Source organism: Drosophila persimilis, unplaced genomic scaffold (genome assembly GCF_003286085.1).
Source record: "Drosophila persimilis strain 14011-0111.01,24,50 unplaced genomic scaffold, DperRS2 tig00000124-arrow-pilon, whole genome shotgun sequence".
Classification (NCBI taxonomy): Eukaryota; Metazoa; Arthropoda; class Insecta; order Diptera; family Drosophilidae; genus Drosophila; species Drosophila persimilis.
This window is the reverse complement of record NW_020825294.1, coordinates 9,641,442-9,657,276: the sequence shown is the minus strand read 5'-3', so window position 1 is coordinate 9,657,276 and position 15,835 is coordinate 9,641,442. Positions and strand designations below refer to the sequence as shown.

Below are 15,835 nucleotides of genomic sequence, written 5' to 3'. Positions count from 1 at the left end.
AATTAGCAAGAAGGAACTAGAAATAAATTCCAAGAAGTGCCATTTTATGAGAAGCAGACAAATAAAAGCACGGACTCTTAGTGATTTTTGAAAAGGTAGTACAACTAATTAATAATTTAATAATAGTAACATGCATATTCTAGGTATTTTTTAATAATAAGAAAAGCTGTAACTTTCTTTGATATTAAGAAACGGTATAAACTTCTTTAATCTTTTGTTTATATATTAATAATACCCGCTATTACACATTTCTTGCCATTTTCGAATCATCAGAAAAGCTTCAGATTAAATTCTTTAAATTTCTTTGCCACAATTACTTTTAAATAAATTCCACGAAAGGACATTTTACGAGAAATTTTCCTTAAGCAGACAAATAAAACAGCGTACTCCCACCGATTTTTAAAAGGTAAACGATAATATTTAGATAAATATTTTAGGTATCTTTGTGAAGTCCTTTTAATTCTTTTATTATTTTAATAATAAGAAAAAGCTTTAAGTTACTTTGCATTTCAGAAAAGGTATAAACTTCTTTAATAAAACCCGCTATTACACATTTCTTGCCGTTTTCGAATCATCAGAAAACCTTGAGATTTCTTTGAAATGACTCTTAAATAAATTCCAAGAAATGTGCAGAATCTATTAAGTAATCTTGTGCCACTAACCGTAAATGCCAGTCGTGTACATAAATACAGTTACTGCCACTAATTAGACCTTTCCCATAATGATTTTCCCCTGGCCCAATGACTCGGCAGAGTTCAGTGCAATGCTTTCCCATAGAGAGATCCCTTAATTGCCAACTATCTGTGGCACTTGCCATTACAGCATATGTATCTATGTATCTACGTACGCACACATGTGTGTGCGGAGTATCTTTGGCATTTGCCTGGCAATTATATTGCATTGTAGTGCGCTTTTCCTCTATTTGCTTTTCATTTTGCCCCCAGCTAATGCTCAGAGCGAGTGAGTCGCGCTCGTGCCACATTCTGCGTGTGTGGGGGCGTACCGTTGCCTGGAGACGTCTGCCTCTGCTTGGAGGCCAAGTCCATGAACAGCACGGCGGCAATTCTCACAATTAATTCCATCAGATGCATAATGTAATGTGGAGCTACGCTTTAAGTCCACAGCTCCAGACAATGGTGGTGTCTGTGGCACTAATCAGTCCCGTCCCCCGTTAGATGCGACAATCTGATAAGCAGACATCTGACATCTGAAATTGTCAAGCAGCCGGCGACAAAGAAGCAAAATGGGGGTTCACCGAGGGCTGGCAGCGGAATTTACTTAGTTATCTTTTAATTTTTTACTCTGATAAGTCTACAGGTCTGCAATCATCAATAACATTTAATAAATTTAGTCGCAATAAATATTGACAAGTTAAAGGCTTCTTATCGGGGTGCATATATCGATCAAGTTAAGGTTTTGTACTTGTGGGGTTCAAGATTTCGCTGAATGAAGTATTTTCCCACTTTTAGCAGTCGTAAAAAAAGCTGTGGTGTTCCCAGTTTTCCGTGGAGTTAAAATTATAGGAAATATCTAGCTATTTACCAAAATTCATACAAATCGGATAACTTTTAGTGACAATAATAGTAATTTCTTTTAGATCATTCCTATAATTCCCATCCCACCATTCCACAACAAAGTCGTCCAAGTAGCAGGTGTCCCAGAGTTGTTCACACTTGTTCCCGTCCTCATCTTCTCGCACTTCCACTCCCCACACTCCTCATCCCACCCTCGCCCGCCCCTTCATCTCGTATGAGTAGTGTTTCCGTTACCCGATTCCCGAGCTGCAGCTGTTGCACACATGTCGCAATGCTTTTGCATACACGAGGAGCACACACACTCGCTCTGCCCATCGCTGGCTCTCTCTGATCCCCCGAAAGCCTCCTCGCGCATCGCCCTCAAAAATATTCAAGCTCTAATGATGTGTAAAAGTCCAAACAAATAACGGGGATTCTGATCGTATCAGACCGAACAGAGAGAGAGAGAGAGCGATTGCCTTCGGGTGGAGGCAGCACGTAGCATATGGCACAGCATATGCCAAGAGCCACGAGGTCACTCTCCCACTCTCCCGACGGCCGCTCGCCCGACGCCCGACGCCCGATTGCCCGACCAAAGTGTCGGTTGAGTGAGTGAACGAGTGAGAGGGACTGAGTGACTGCGTCCATAAAGATAAGCGCTGTAGGGGGGCGCCTACAGAACCGCACAGCCGATGAGCTAGGGGCCTGGGGGTGGGGGTAGGGGTAGGCCTCCGATGCTCCATCAATGCAAAGTGCAAACATAATCGTATCGTAAATTGGCAAACAAATGAAGTGCCAGATGAAACGGAATACATGTATGTAGAGGGATTCTTTAAAAAGCAGGAAATGGGAATGGAATTCCCATATTTTGTGGCTAAGACTTTTGTTTATTGTTTGAAAAATAAGCTTAATTATTGGAAAATATTTTCAAAACCATTACAGTTTTACCGCGTAGTTTTTTTAATGTTTTGAATGGAGCATAAATAATATTCTTTTAAGATTTAAGCATTCGAAATTAAATCCTGTACGATTTCATGCCACTCTTTTAGTGCTTCCTGGTATAAGAATTCTTTAAATTTATAAGCTTTACATCTAAAAATCTTTCATTTACATCAAACCTATACAAATACACATTTTTAAACATTACCAAAAGTAGAACGAACCGTTAGAGCCCTATAAAGACCCTAACACCCCCCTTAGCTCTTCTATAACACCATTCGTTATATTATTATTTCTCCCCCAAATCATTTATCACTTTCAAACGTATGAATCCTCGAATAGCATCCGAAATAATTATCAAATAATCCTGAAATTCCTCCAAAATAATCTTCAAATAATCATCGAAACTTCCACAAAATAAGCCTCCCTAAAGTATTGTTCTTGCCACAAAATAAACCTCCGTCAATCCGTGAACTTCTGCGAACTGGTTCCACCTCGCAATTCCCTCACTTTGTCAGGCTGTTAAATTCCGATTCCGAAATCCAGTCCACGCCACAGCACAGCAGAAGTTCAAGCCAAAGGCCAACCCGACCACGTGTCTTGATTGAAAAACGGGCGGCGTTGAGTGATTTCTTCGTTCATCTGTGGGACAAAGCGTACGCGATGATAGCAGACACCGCAAAGAGGAGCCCAAAGAGACAGAGAGAGAGAGGGAGAGACGAAAACGAGACGAGACTTGAGTCCCAAGCTGTCACGAGACATTGACCTTGAAGCCAAGTGTTGTAGAAGCCAAGCAGAAGGCAGAAGGCAGCAGGCAGGCAGTGTTAATGGAAACAACCCATTTTAAAGGGAAGTTTTACTTCACACACAAAAATACGAGAGCAGAGAGAGAGAGAGAGAAAAAGCTGTCAATGCAGTTGGAACACCCACTCCTACTCCCACTTTCGCTCGCTCCCTTAACTTTTCGACATTTTTTGTTAGCATGAGAGCTTTGCACGTCACGACCTTTTCTCCCGTGGGAGGTTATATCAATAAACCTATGGCCTTTCGGGGAGCCGAGCCAGGCAATAATATTATATTATTTTTACATGCCAGCGTCCACTCCGAAGAAAAGGTTACGAAAATACCCTTGAATGTAGGCAATGGAACTTTAACGAGCTGTGGCTCCTATTGCACTTCAGGGTCAACTGTACTTCCAATTAAGAGAGAGTGTGCGAAGAGATAGAGAGAGGGGAGAGAGCCATGCACATGGTTTCGAAAGTTTATCCTCATGGACGGATGGACGCCTTCATCTTTCATTTGATTATATAACTTTGTGGCCATTAGACGACAGCATAGCCCACCCACAGGCCGCCTACTCATTAGGGCTGTTCTGCAACGGCCATAAACTACATACCTGCCTCCATCACTCGCCCACAGGAGCCCCCACCCACGCAGCAGCACAGCCACGGACTCACTCCATCACTCACACGTGGCTCTCGCGGCAGACAGCAGCTTGTTGTCGTCGTCGTCGTCGTCGTCATTAAGAGTGCAAACTTAATTTCCCCCACAACTTTTTATACCCTTCAAAAGAGGGCATTATTCTGGGTTTCTGTGTGGCTTTTCAACACAAAGTAGCAACAAAAGGCATTTCCTTGGGTTTGTTTCAATGGAAATTAGTTTCAGTGTATAATTTGCAACTCCAAAGCTCATCTACAGTTTCTTTAACCTTATTCAGTCCAAAAAAGTGTTTACTTCTCAAGATATACCCATCCAAAGCTGTAGATTCATGGATCAATCGAATTCTATCGAAATTAGATGACTATAATACACAGAAACCATAAAAACGAATAGAAGAATCACTTGTTGGCGTAATATTTAGCCTTAACGCGATGTCACGCGTCATGCAGCATAGCCCCTCGGTCGGTCGTGTCATTTGGGACACTTGCACCTTATAATTCAACGAAACTCAACATATTTTAATATCATAATCATAAGAGCAATCCATTTTCAGGGTATTAATCCCTTCGTTCTCAAAGCATGGCCTCCGTTCCCCCCTGATTATATTTCTATCTCTGTTTCTGTTTCTGCTTCTGTTTTTCCCCTACATCTACCATCTCTGATGGAGAAGGATGTGTGTGTGTGTCGCTGAAGTGTTAATGAGGTTACGCCTCCAGAGTGCCATTGCACCTGGTGGCGCTTGGCGCCTGGCGCCTGGCTCCTGGCACCTGGCACCTGGCACCTGGCACTGGGACTGTACCGAGAGTACGGGTAATTGTGTCAACTTACCCGCATTATCAGGCCCCACTAAAAGTCAGTCCTCAGCACGAAAGGCCGCCTGCAAAGAGAATCAGAGGTTGCACGTTAAGTTAGTGTCATCATTAAAAATTGCCGTTGCTCAGAAATGCAAAAAAGCAAAAACCTCAAAGCCCTTTTAAACGTAGGCAAAAATATCAAAGGCTGCAGCTAAGTCCTGACCTACTTTGTACCCCAAAAGTAAAGTGGAGCAAAAACTTGAGTCGAGTACAAAATTGCGCAACAAATGACCCAAGGAGCAGGGCATAAAAAATTGTTGCGCCACCGCCCAAAAGCAAGCTATAAAAACTGTGCAACTCCTTTTATGTGGATTTCTCATTTTGATTTAAGGCCCCGTCGTGGAAACGGCTTTTGGCAGAGGAAAGAGCCTGCCATTGCACATTTTTAACAGCCGGTTGTTATGTTTTCCGAGAGGGGCACAAGAGGGGCCCCGGCAGAGGAAGCCACTCTTTCAGGAAACTATCTTTTTCCTATGCATAAATGTGTAGCCTTTTGTTGAGCTATTAAATTGTTTAGGAGGGAGAAATACTTTAAAAAATATGTATAAATGTGGAGATAATCCCGACATAATTCTAAACAAAAATCCCTTCAAAAACTCCCAAAACAATTGGCTTTACTTGGAGATTTAAACACTTTGCAAAATAGTCAGATGGCAATATTTATGTCTCTAAATTGGCACCAAAAATTTCAGATATTTAAAAACCATTGAAAGAGATTTTAAGAACACCATTTTGTTTTTCTTTTGGGCTGTTTGTAGATTCAGGAACACGCTCCGAATTAAAAGCTAAAGAGCCTATAAGCCCATAAATATTTTGCGCATTCCATTGCCTTTCCGCCTTTTACAGAAGTCACTTTACAAACAAGTGAATGAATGAATGAATGAATGAAACAAGTCGTGTTGCCGCTTCTAATGGCAAAAGCAAACTGAAGCTCCCGGCTTCCCCGCAATAACTTATCAGAAATGTAATAAATGAGTTTCCATTGTACATACATATAATATATAATATATATGGTCGCGTGTATGCGTATATCTGTAACGTAACACACACCCATGGGCCCCCCCGCCCTGCCCACCATACTTTCAAGCTATCGCCAATGTCCAAAAGCAATGTCGACGTCGCGTTTGTTGGCAGGCGACACATCCAACATTCACAACAACGAAAGCATTTAAAACGAAAGTGTTTCACTGTCAAATGTCAGTTTTAGCTTCAGCTTCAGCTCCGGAGACGATAAAAAGAGAGCCAAACGAGAAGTAAAGCTGACAATTTCCACGTAATGTTACAGTGCTAGTGGCAGTGGAGCAGAGAGGAAGTGAAATGTGATGACGATGACATCATAGGAGACACGGAGGCGGGAGAGCCAGAGATTGGAGACCCACAGAAGGGAGACCCGGAGACCCGGAGACCCACAGACGGGAGACCCAGAGACTCACCCCAAGCGTGACTTATGCCTGGGGTTGAAGGCGGGTTCTTTTTATTAGGTATATCACAATGTTATTATCATCTCTCGGGGGAGATATGTATCTAGAGGTGAGCTGTAGATCCAAACTCATCTGATGAACTCAGCTGCGGGTCTCACCTGACACAGGCACAGCCATTGTTCGCCCGATCAGTGACTATATATTTTCCATACCAAAAAAAACACCCAACCACCCACACAAAACAAAAACCACACAACGAAGGCAAACGGCAATAATCGTGTATTTTTATAGTGTGAAAAATTCCAGCAAATCGAACGAATCAAATCGAAACGAATCGAAATGTTTATTGTTTTGCACTAGAGGAGTCGTATCTGATGGATACAACGACTGATAGATAGATAGATAGTTGGATGGATGGATGGATGGATAGATTCCGCTGACGCCATAGGGGCGCTGACATGCAGATATCCAACAGATAAAGATACTATATACTATATACTATATAGATAAATAGCGACAGCTGCTGACAACGTCATTGCTCTCTTGCGAAATGGCTCTGCCTCTGCCCCTGAGCCTCTGACGGAGTAAACAAATGCTGAAGCGAGCTGCTAAACAAATTTATGACGTGGCTCTCCACTGCCAACATTTATTTTTTTGGCCAAAAACCGATGGGGTGTCCGCCGAGTGCTGAAATTAATGTTTATGTTTTTTTTTTCGCAAATTAAGCTCAAAATGAATGGTGGGGGGGGGAATAGTTGGGGAAAAAACCCCCCCCCCCCGGCACACCCCACCCCACCCCGGTGCACTGGCTGTGCGGCAGGTATTTCCAGTGGCACTTGAAAGAGATCTTTTTTGTTGTTGCCTGAATTTCCATGGCAAAAAACGAGAGAAGCAAAAAATCAATGAAATCATGGCCGAGCAAACGATTTTCATGTTTATACGTAATTTGTCAATAATTGGGGGTTTTTTCTCTCTGAATCAGTGGAGGGGAAATGGGGGGCGGGCCTTGGGGCTTTTGAGAATGAAATTGTGTGGAAAAGCAGGATGTTCTTTCAGACGATAATTGGAAAGAAGCTTAGAATGTGGAGAGACGAGAGCATGTCCCCAGCTCTTATTCTCAATCAGCGATCTATAAACGAGGGGATATTGCATTTTCCATTTGAAGATGCATCTGGATCTCAGAGATTATAGGTGATATAGCATTAAACTTAACTTCCACAGAGATATTGGGGATTATAGAGAACGTTACCATCTAAATTTGATGAGAATTTTGTATCTAACATCAGGTTTGATTAAATAGAACCATGGGGTAGTAAAAATCTATCTTTTACTCATATCCGCGCGCTTAAGCGAAGCGAGTGAGCAGGGGGTAGGCGCATAATCGAGGCGAGTGTGCAGGGGGCTTTCCGCCTAGTGTTTCCATAATCATTGCAATCGTGTTAAGATTTTGTAGAGAACTATTTTCTACCCCTACTCTCTACCCCATATACCATTTCCATAGTCGGGATCATGCTCTTTTTTTATAGCAAAAATGAAGTAATAATTCACTCCTCTTCAATATCCAACAAAATCCCACAGAATCGAATAGTTTTTTAGACTTCTTTAAACTGGCAAACTTTTATTCGATTTCTTGCGATTACTTTATATTTCGCCATTACTTTTTTACTCAATTTCAATATAAATTCAATCACTTTCCATCACATTTTCCAATGAAGCTTCAACCCCTTTCAGTTCCTTCGTTTTACATACTTTTTGGGACTGTTTTTCTTTGGAAAATGACTTTGTTTTTCGCTCTGGCGTCGTCATCGGCTGTGGCCCAGTGACACAGACCAGGCCATTTGTGCGCTGGCATTGGGCCAAAACAAAAGCCAGAGCAAAAAAGAAACAGACCCCAAAAAACTTTTAGCCCTAAAAAACAAAAAAAAAAAAAACTGCAGTTGATTACGAGTCGAGGCAGTAGGTAAAAATATTCGTCGTGATGGCTAGCAGGGGAATTTGCATTTATTACAGGCATTCGTACGCCGTATTCTGTGGCAAGATATCTAAAGGTCATCCTGTTTGGGGCAGGGGCAACCCTGAAGCCGCATACATTTTAGCACAATTTCTGTTTTTATTTTTGTTTAAGGCTGCCACTGGTTTTTATTCCTTTTTAATGCATTACAAAATCAGCGAAAAAACAAAGTTACTAAACGCGTTAAGTAGTCGAACAAAAAGCCATAAAAAATCTGGTGCGCAATTTTCATGATGACGCAATGCAGCCCCCCGCTGATGAGAGGCGGGATGGATGGACAGCGCGACAGAGACAGACAGACAGAGAGACAGACAGACAGTGGGCTTCCGTTGACCCTGGTCAATAAACTACAGCCACATGTTCGGAGAATAAACGGAAAAACACTAAAGTGTCAATAATGTGGGCCAAGCGGAAAATCGCCAAAACGGAAACTCGTAGAAAGTATCATAAATATATATCTAAGGATATACGATACACGAGCGCAAATTAATGATTGAAAGCCATCATTGAAGTGACAAAAGAACCTTCGAAAGTGTCCTATATTTCCGAGAAATATATGTACAGGCCATGTCCATGGCTGGAAAGAGTTCGTTCTGCCGCCGAAGAGTAAAGAAAACAGTTCAAGGAAGTTCTTTTGTTTGCCAATTTGTTTTAGTGGAAAACTTGATAAGATACGAGGGCACTAGTCGCCTCAAAGCGAGTGCAATGCTTCTTAGAACAGGAACAAGCCAGTGGGAAAGCAATCAATTACTCATGATATATTCGTTTACCCAAGAGCAAATTACTGTCAGTTATGTGTGTCTATATGTAGATTCATTATCTAGATTTATTACACAGTAGTTTCATTGGTTTTTGGGTGTGGAAAAATGGTAAATAAGTCATCAATGTCCTGGGGGAAGTTATTGCCGTAGGGACCTCCGCCTTTAACCCATTAAATATGGTCGCGCACTATTATGCCCTAAATATGCTATACTTCAAAGCAAAAATATACATAAAATATACCATAATAAAAAACAAAAACAAACTGAAAATATACTAAAAATATTTTAAGAATAATCTAGATAATATAATAATAAATAACAAACTTATAAATACTAAATAATATACTAAGTAATGACAAATATTATACTAATAAATACTAAATAATAGACTAATAAATACTACGCAATACACTAATAAATTTTAAATAATAAACTAATAAATAAAAAATAATATAATAATAAATACAAAATAATACACTAATAAATACTAAAAAATGTACTGATAATTACTAAATAATGCACAAATAAATACTAAATGATATAATAATTAATATAATAATTGATATAATAATTAATATAATAGTTGATATAATAATTAATATAATAATTGATATAATAATTAATATAATAATTGATATAACAAGTAATATAATAATTGATATAATAATTAATATAATAATTAATATACAAATAAGTAGTAAATTATATACTTATAGATACTAAACAATGTATGAAAAAATACCAAGACAATAAACAAAAAAATATACAAAAATAGCACTAAAAATATGCTCAAGGAATAAACTTAAAAAAAATACTAAACATATGCCAAAACAAAACTCGAAATAAATTTAAAAAAAAAATTACCAAAACAACACAAAAAATATAGAAATATAATTCTTTTAAATAAACTATTTGGAATACACACTCGTTTAAGGTAAAAAATATGTAAACATATGGTTTTCCGCCCATGTACTTTCGTTTCGTCAATAAACCAAAAGATCAACGTACCCCAAAAAAAGAGGAAAAAAAAAAACTAAAATCAATCAGATACGAGACTAACGTTAAATGCCGTCTAGTTCCGTCATTGATAACCCCGAAATCTATTTGTATAAACACTTATTATGCCAGATTGTGCCTGCCGACTATAATTAAAGCCCAATAAAATCCCCGGCTCCAAGAGTGTGGCTCTTATCAGCCCTTAGCACACACAGACAAGTCGGTCAGAGGAGCGAATGCCCAGGGCTTTGAGCTTTTATCAGTGGAAGAGACAGATGACAGGGGAAATAGTATTTTCCTATAGGCTTAATCTCTAAAGTTCAGGCGAGCGATCCACTAATGTAAACAAAGTTCTGTGATATCAAAAAAAATTCCGCGTGCGAATAACCATCGCTCAAGTGGCGGTAATACGGGGAGAAATCTCCTGCAAAGGTGCCTCTTAAATTGAAAAACCTTTCAAGCCCGTACTTTGACAAATCCCGCCATTCCACAGTCGCCATTCGCCATTCGCCTGACTAATGCCTATTAAATCCCTGTGCAACGGAAGGTCGTTACATCCGACAGCAGGATTACGTGGAGGAGCTTTGAGTAAACACGACCTTCGAGGCGAAGTCCGGTGCAAAATTACAGTAGAATTAATAGAAATTGCATCGTGCAGAACATCAAAGAGAACCCGGAGCCAAAGCCAAAGCCCAAGCCAAAACAGGCGATAAAAAATACCCTCTCTTTAACGATATGCCATATACACAGGCGGGTTTATTGTTCAGATTTGCCAGCTATAAAAATGTTTTGATATTTGTAGAAAATTAAAACTTATTTCGTAAGCAATAAAATCAAGTGCAGAAATTATATGATCCGCAATATGAAAGGAACTGAACTCTTGGGCGTATTATTCCGTAAAATGGGAACTTGCGAAATACATTTATGATCGGAATGATACACCAGATATCCGGAATAGGAATAAGGAAAGTGGAATTTTTCGGGTTTATTTTTCATATTCAAATTTTGTATAATTATTATTTTTTGTATTTTATTTATTTTACTTTTTATTTTATTATATTTCTATTATTTTTTTATTTTATTATATTTCTATTATTTTTTTATTTTATTATATATTTTTTATTTTGTTTTATTTATTTTATTTTTTTCATAATCATAATCATAATCATTTCAAATATTGATTATTATTAAATAAATGCTGTTCTCTGGACACAAAGTATTAGTTTATACGATTTACTTGACAGTTTACAATCTACAATCCAAAAGAAGCCCTAAAAATGTTACTCTTTGAATCAAAAAAGATCTCAAATCTAAGATATTCTGTTGTCAAAATCGTCTTTCTATTCCCTGAACCTCTTGATAGGGTATTCTGCTGTTTCAAAAACGAGTTAAAAAGGTGCCGTCTGACATTTCTTTTAATGCATTATTTATGCCCCCCATCCGTGCTGAGTGTCCTGTTGTGCAAGCTTCTGTTTCTATTTGTGTTCCATCCATCCGACTGATGTCCTGAAGGGGGAGCAGTTCTTGGGGGTGGAGTTCAGGAGCTGTCTGTTGTCTTTGCGGAGGAGTTCTAGTGCTCTGCACGGGGGGATGGGATGTTTTAGGGGCTGTGGGGCTCTTTTTTTTCTATATAAAGACCTTGCACCTTTGCGTGTCTATGAGCACGGCGTGCGACCCTGCACTAACTGCATTTTAATTGTGCCCTGAAACTGATTGTCGGCGCTAATGACGCTGAGAACATGAGAGACCAGCGAAACAGGGAAAATCGTAACAGAAAGCCACTGCGGGAAAGGAAAAATCAATGAAAAATAGAGAGGAGAGGACAGAAGAGAAGAGTGAAGAGGAGTAATATTACGGATGAATGGGCAAACACACGCCACACACAATTTCACTTTCAATTTTCAGGCTATTTTCAAGGCAATTTCCGTTTTAGATTGCGCCCCGCCCCCGTCTCCGGGCTCCACAAAAAAGGTCACAAATATCATTGAAAAAATAAGCAACTACAAATCCAAATCGAAATTTGCATAAACATCCGCCTGGGCGACTTTTGTCAGAGGTCTAGCTGTAGCATGCAACCGAATTAATTTTCGAAATCTAAAACTAAGCTTTTCTATTGTATGGAGGGGCGGATCCAGGTATAGAGGGGTATAGGGGTGTACGGGGTGTACGGGGGGGTTCTTGGACTCCTCGTAATTATTACTTTTATTCTCTTGTTTTTACTGTTTTTTACTGCCGCTGTTGCCGTCGGACGTGACTGGAATTGTAAATTGAAATGCTTTTGATTTTGCTTTTTGTGTGTGTTGAATTGCAGTCCGAAAAAACAGCAAGGCACGTCTGCAATTTAATGCGAGAAGCTCTTGCCCCCCAGCCAGCCAGCAGTGGAATGTTGTCGTCTGTTGAATGCCCCTCAGGAGAGGCACACGGCGGAGTGGACTCTGTCCACAGCTTCTGTTTGTAAATGGATTCTAAGGGGACACATATGTGCACGGAGGCACAATTTATGTGAAAGGATTGCCACATTCCTGTGTCCGTTCTTTGTGCGTGGGCTCCACACGCGCTCCTGGTGGGTGTTTTCTGTGTTTTCTGTGTGTATCCCGCATGAAAAGCGAAAATCTAGAGCAGCACTGAGGAAGTGGAAATGGAAGTGGAAGTGCCTCGTAAAGTCAAAGTCGAATGCACGTATTGAAAGAAATACCTTATGGAATAAAGAGCTGCTGCTGCTGCTGCAGCACATGGAAGTGCATAATGTTGCCAGAAGGGGAATGCATGAAAGGAGTTCAGTAAACCCAATGAAAGCGACAATCCATAAAGGAAAGTACCAGCCAGACGAGAGATGGAATGAATGGAGAGTGTTTAGGGAGGGGAGATCCAAGAAAGGTTACGCGTGGGACTTGCAGACAAAGAAGGGATTGCTCAAGGAGGACTATTAAAGGTAATATGCAACAAAGACGGGTGTCTTCATCGTCTGAAACATGTTCCAACTACTTTTATGAATAGTTTTGCACAGGAAATAACCCCCAAACAGGAAATATTTTTTAATTCACATTTTTCGCATCACTTTTCACATTTAAATCTACCCTAAAATCCCCCAAAACTCATTCTATTAATCTCTTTTTAAAACTATCTCCTTACACCATTTATATTTTGTCGTACACGAGCTCCGTACACAAAAAACTTCTGCAAATACCACAGGGAAACAAACAATTTACCATTTCATGGGCCTTTCATCTCTGCCAGCCCCCAGCCCTCAGCCCCCAGCCCCCAGCCCCCAGCTCCCAAGTGGCGACAGCACCTGTCCCTTGTCCCTTGTCCCCAGCGGCGAACGGGAAACTTTTTTCCTGCCTCACAAAACAAATTGTTTAACTTGTGCAAATATTTTTCTCGTGTCTGACAAGAAGATGGCATTCTCCGAGCGAGCAATGCAATTGCCAGGCCACCAGACTAGAGAAAACTATGGTTCCCTGGGGTTTCCTAAGGCATTGACTCTTACAGATATTTCGGGACTAATTACTGACCTCAAAACAATAATTAACAATTGCCAGAAAACAATAATAAACTCTTGTGTGGTGTGTGCATATCATTAGCAAATGCCAAGCGGAGCGTGAAGGTTTTCACTCCAAAAATAAACAGCAAGAAAGTATGGGTAGAAGAGACTGCTTCTAGGGAATAGAATGTACGATATAGCTATCATATCTGGGATTTCCAATGTTCTTTTTAGGGATTACAGGGAATACATACCTTAGCTATTGTGTCCACCATTCTTTGACTTCCCTTTTAGCCGAAAGACAGCCCTTACAGACTCTGATTGAATGCTGATCAAAAATACAGACATAATACTTCGAAGAGGCTTTCCGTTTCCCCCCTTAAGCATCTGTAAAAATCATAATACCCTCCCTCAAAGGGTATTTACACATGTCTCAAGTGTAGTACATTTTTTTTACGACTCCCACAATTTTCGGCAAAAAGTCTTTGTGTGAATTATGGCCTGGCAACAAAAGTAGCAAAAAAGTAAAACAAAAGGTCGACTCATGCACCGGAACGGTGTCTGCACCCCGTGCCACCCACCTGCCGCCTACTCACAGAGACATAGATACAGATATTTTATGTATTTGTTTTTGTATTATTAATTAGTCTCTCGAATGAGTCACGTAAGCGATATGATTATCGTGTACTAAAAATGAAATTTGTTCTGTGTGAAACGCGATAATAAAAGCAAAAGCGAAATTTTTTCGATGGTTCTGTGTCTCTTTTGCCCAGATAAAAAATGGTGCTAAAAATGAGGAAATGTCAAATAAATTGGTACTTCCATGACTCATTCCGGGGTCGCTTGATAAAGAAATTGTGTACGAAACAATTATCTACACGTGTCGCTGTGTAATATTGCCTCCCCAGAGATTCCCTGGCATTCCTCTAGAGATTAATTGAGAAGAGAAGACAGCTTCCTTCCTGCTTAGATGCTTTGAGCTTTGGAGAATTATCTGTAGAGATTCTTGTGGTTTTGCACTTCCTCCCCAAAGGTTCAATTGAACTCAATGGAAATCATTAGAAATTAAAGGGGTTTACCTTTCCGTAATTAAATTTTCAACTCGTTTTTGGCGTGTTCCAATATTTGGAATCGCTTTTTTCCAGCATTAAACCACCAAAAAAAAGGTCATATAACCCTGATCCCTCTTTTTATCTCGATCCCAAGTTTTGTATTCATTTTTCATTGGAACACAACTTTAAAAAGAAAAATAGTTACTCAAAAAAGAGTTTTTTTAAAGAATCTTTTCATTAAAATTCCAATCAAAGAATCTTTCTATTACAACTATTTCCATTGCTCCTTTTGGTAATACCATTTGCGATTAAACAGTGAATCACATCACTGTAAGTCATTTGCTTAGCAAGACCAATGCTCCACATTATGTGGCATGGTTCCCCCGCCCCCATCGCGATGCCATCGCGGGGCAATCTTCGTCATCAGTCAACTATTTTCCAAGTGCCCCACCACCAGCTCTAATCTGGGCGTTCAAGTGCGAACGGAGCGCGTATTATGATTCAGATTAAAAACAAGCGATCGATCATTATGTGGTGCTAAACAAGAGACCCAGAGACCCATCAGGCAGGGGCCCCTCTGCCTCTCTTTAAAGTGGGGCGGGCGTGACTCAGTCCTTCAGCCGTTGCAAATTGTATTTTCTTTTATGGCCAGCACATGTGTCGCCCCCCCAGAGAACCAATTAGAGGGAAAAACTACTCGCAGATAAGGGACAGAGCACTCCAGCAACAAACGAGACCCGTTCCAGATCGTAACTCAAATGCAAATGTTTGCAGTTGTTAAAATTAAATTCATAAGCAAATATACGTCACACGGCCTTGTCTGACCTTCAAGTGGGTCGCAACCGAATAGAGACGGGAGGCAGGAGACAGGAGACAGTAGATAGAGTTGCATATATTTGTACGACAGATAAAAGTAAAAACTATTTACTTGAGATGATGAAATGCCAGTTGGTTGCACTCCTCCAGCTTACACTTTTACGATGGAATAAATTGCACTTGGCTTACCTGCAACGAAAGAAGGGGGAAAAACATTTATGAAAATCATATAAAATATAGTTAATTTTCATGGAAAAAGAGACCCTTTTCCAAGAGGCAAGACGTCGTTATTCGAGTTGCTTCACGCATGAAAACCCCACCAAAAAGCACTCGAAAAATACTCAAAAAATATACAGAAAATAAAATAAAAATAGAGTAGTCTAAATTTGTGGGTTGGGAGCTTGAGATACCCCCGAAGAACCAAACCAAATTATAATTTATTCGGGAATCAAAAAGCTTTCTAATATTTTGGCTGTACCAACCTCCGATTTATACCCCTTATACCACTCGCACACCTTCGCAAAGCTTCGGCAATGAAGCGAATGAC

At 40.1% G+C, this 15,835-nt stretch overlaps 1 protein-coding gene across 7 annotated transcripts in view; it reads right to left on the bottom strand.

Moving 5' to 3' along the window:
• The window catches only part of LOC6596594 (protein FAM102A), a 56,263-nt gene that overhangs the window by 12,899 nt on the left and 27,529 nt on the right, over positions 1-15,835 (bottom strand). For 6 of the 7 annotated variants that reach the window (XM_026987906.1, XM_026987901.1, XM_026987902.1 and 3 more), the window contains exon 3: positions 4,722-4,770. The gene's annotated coding sequence lies outside the window, so the exon portion shown is untranslated. Of the gene's footprint in view, positions 1-4,721; positions 4,771-15,400; positions 15,458-15,835 lie in introns of those variants that run through there. The other variant, XM_026987900.1, reaches the window with a different exon arrangement.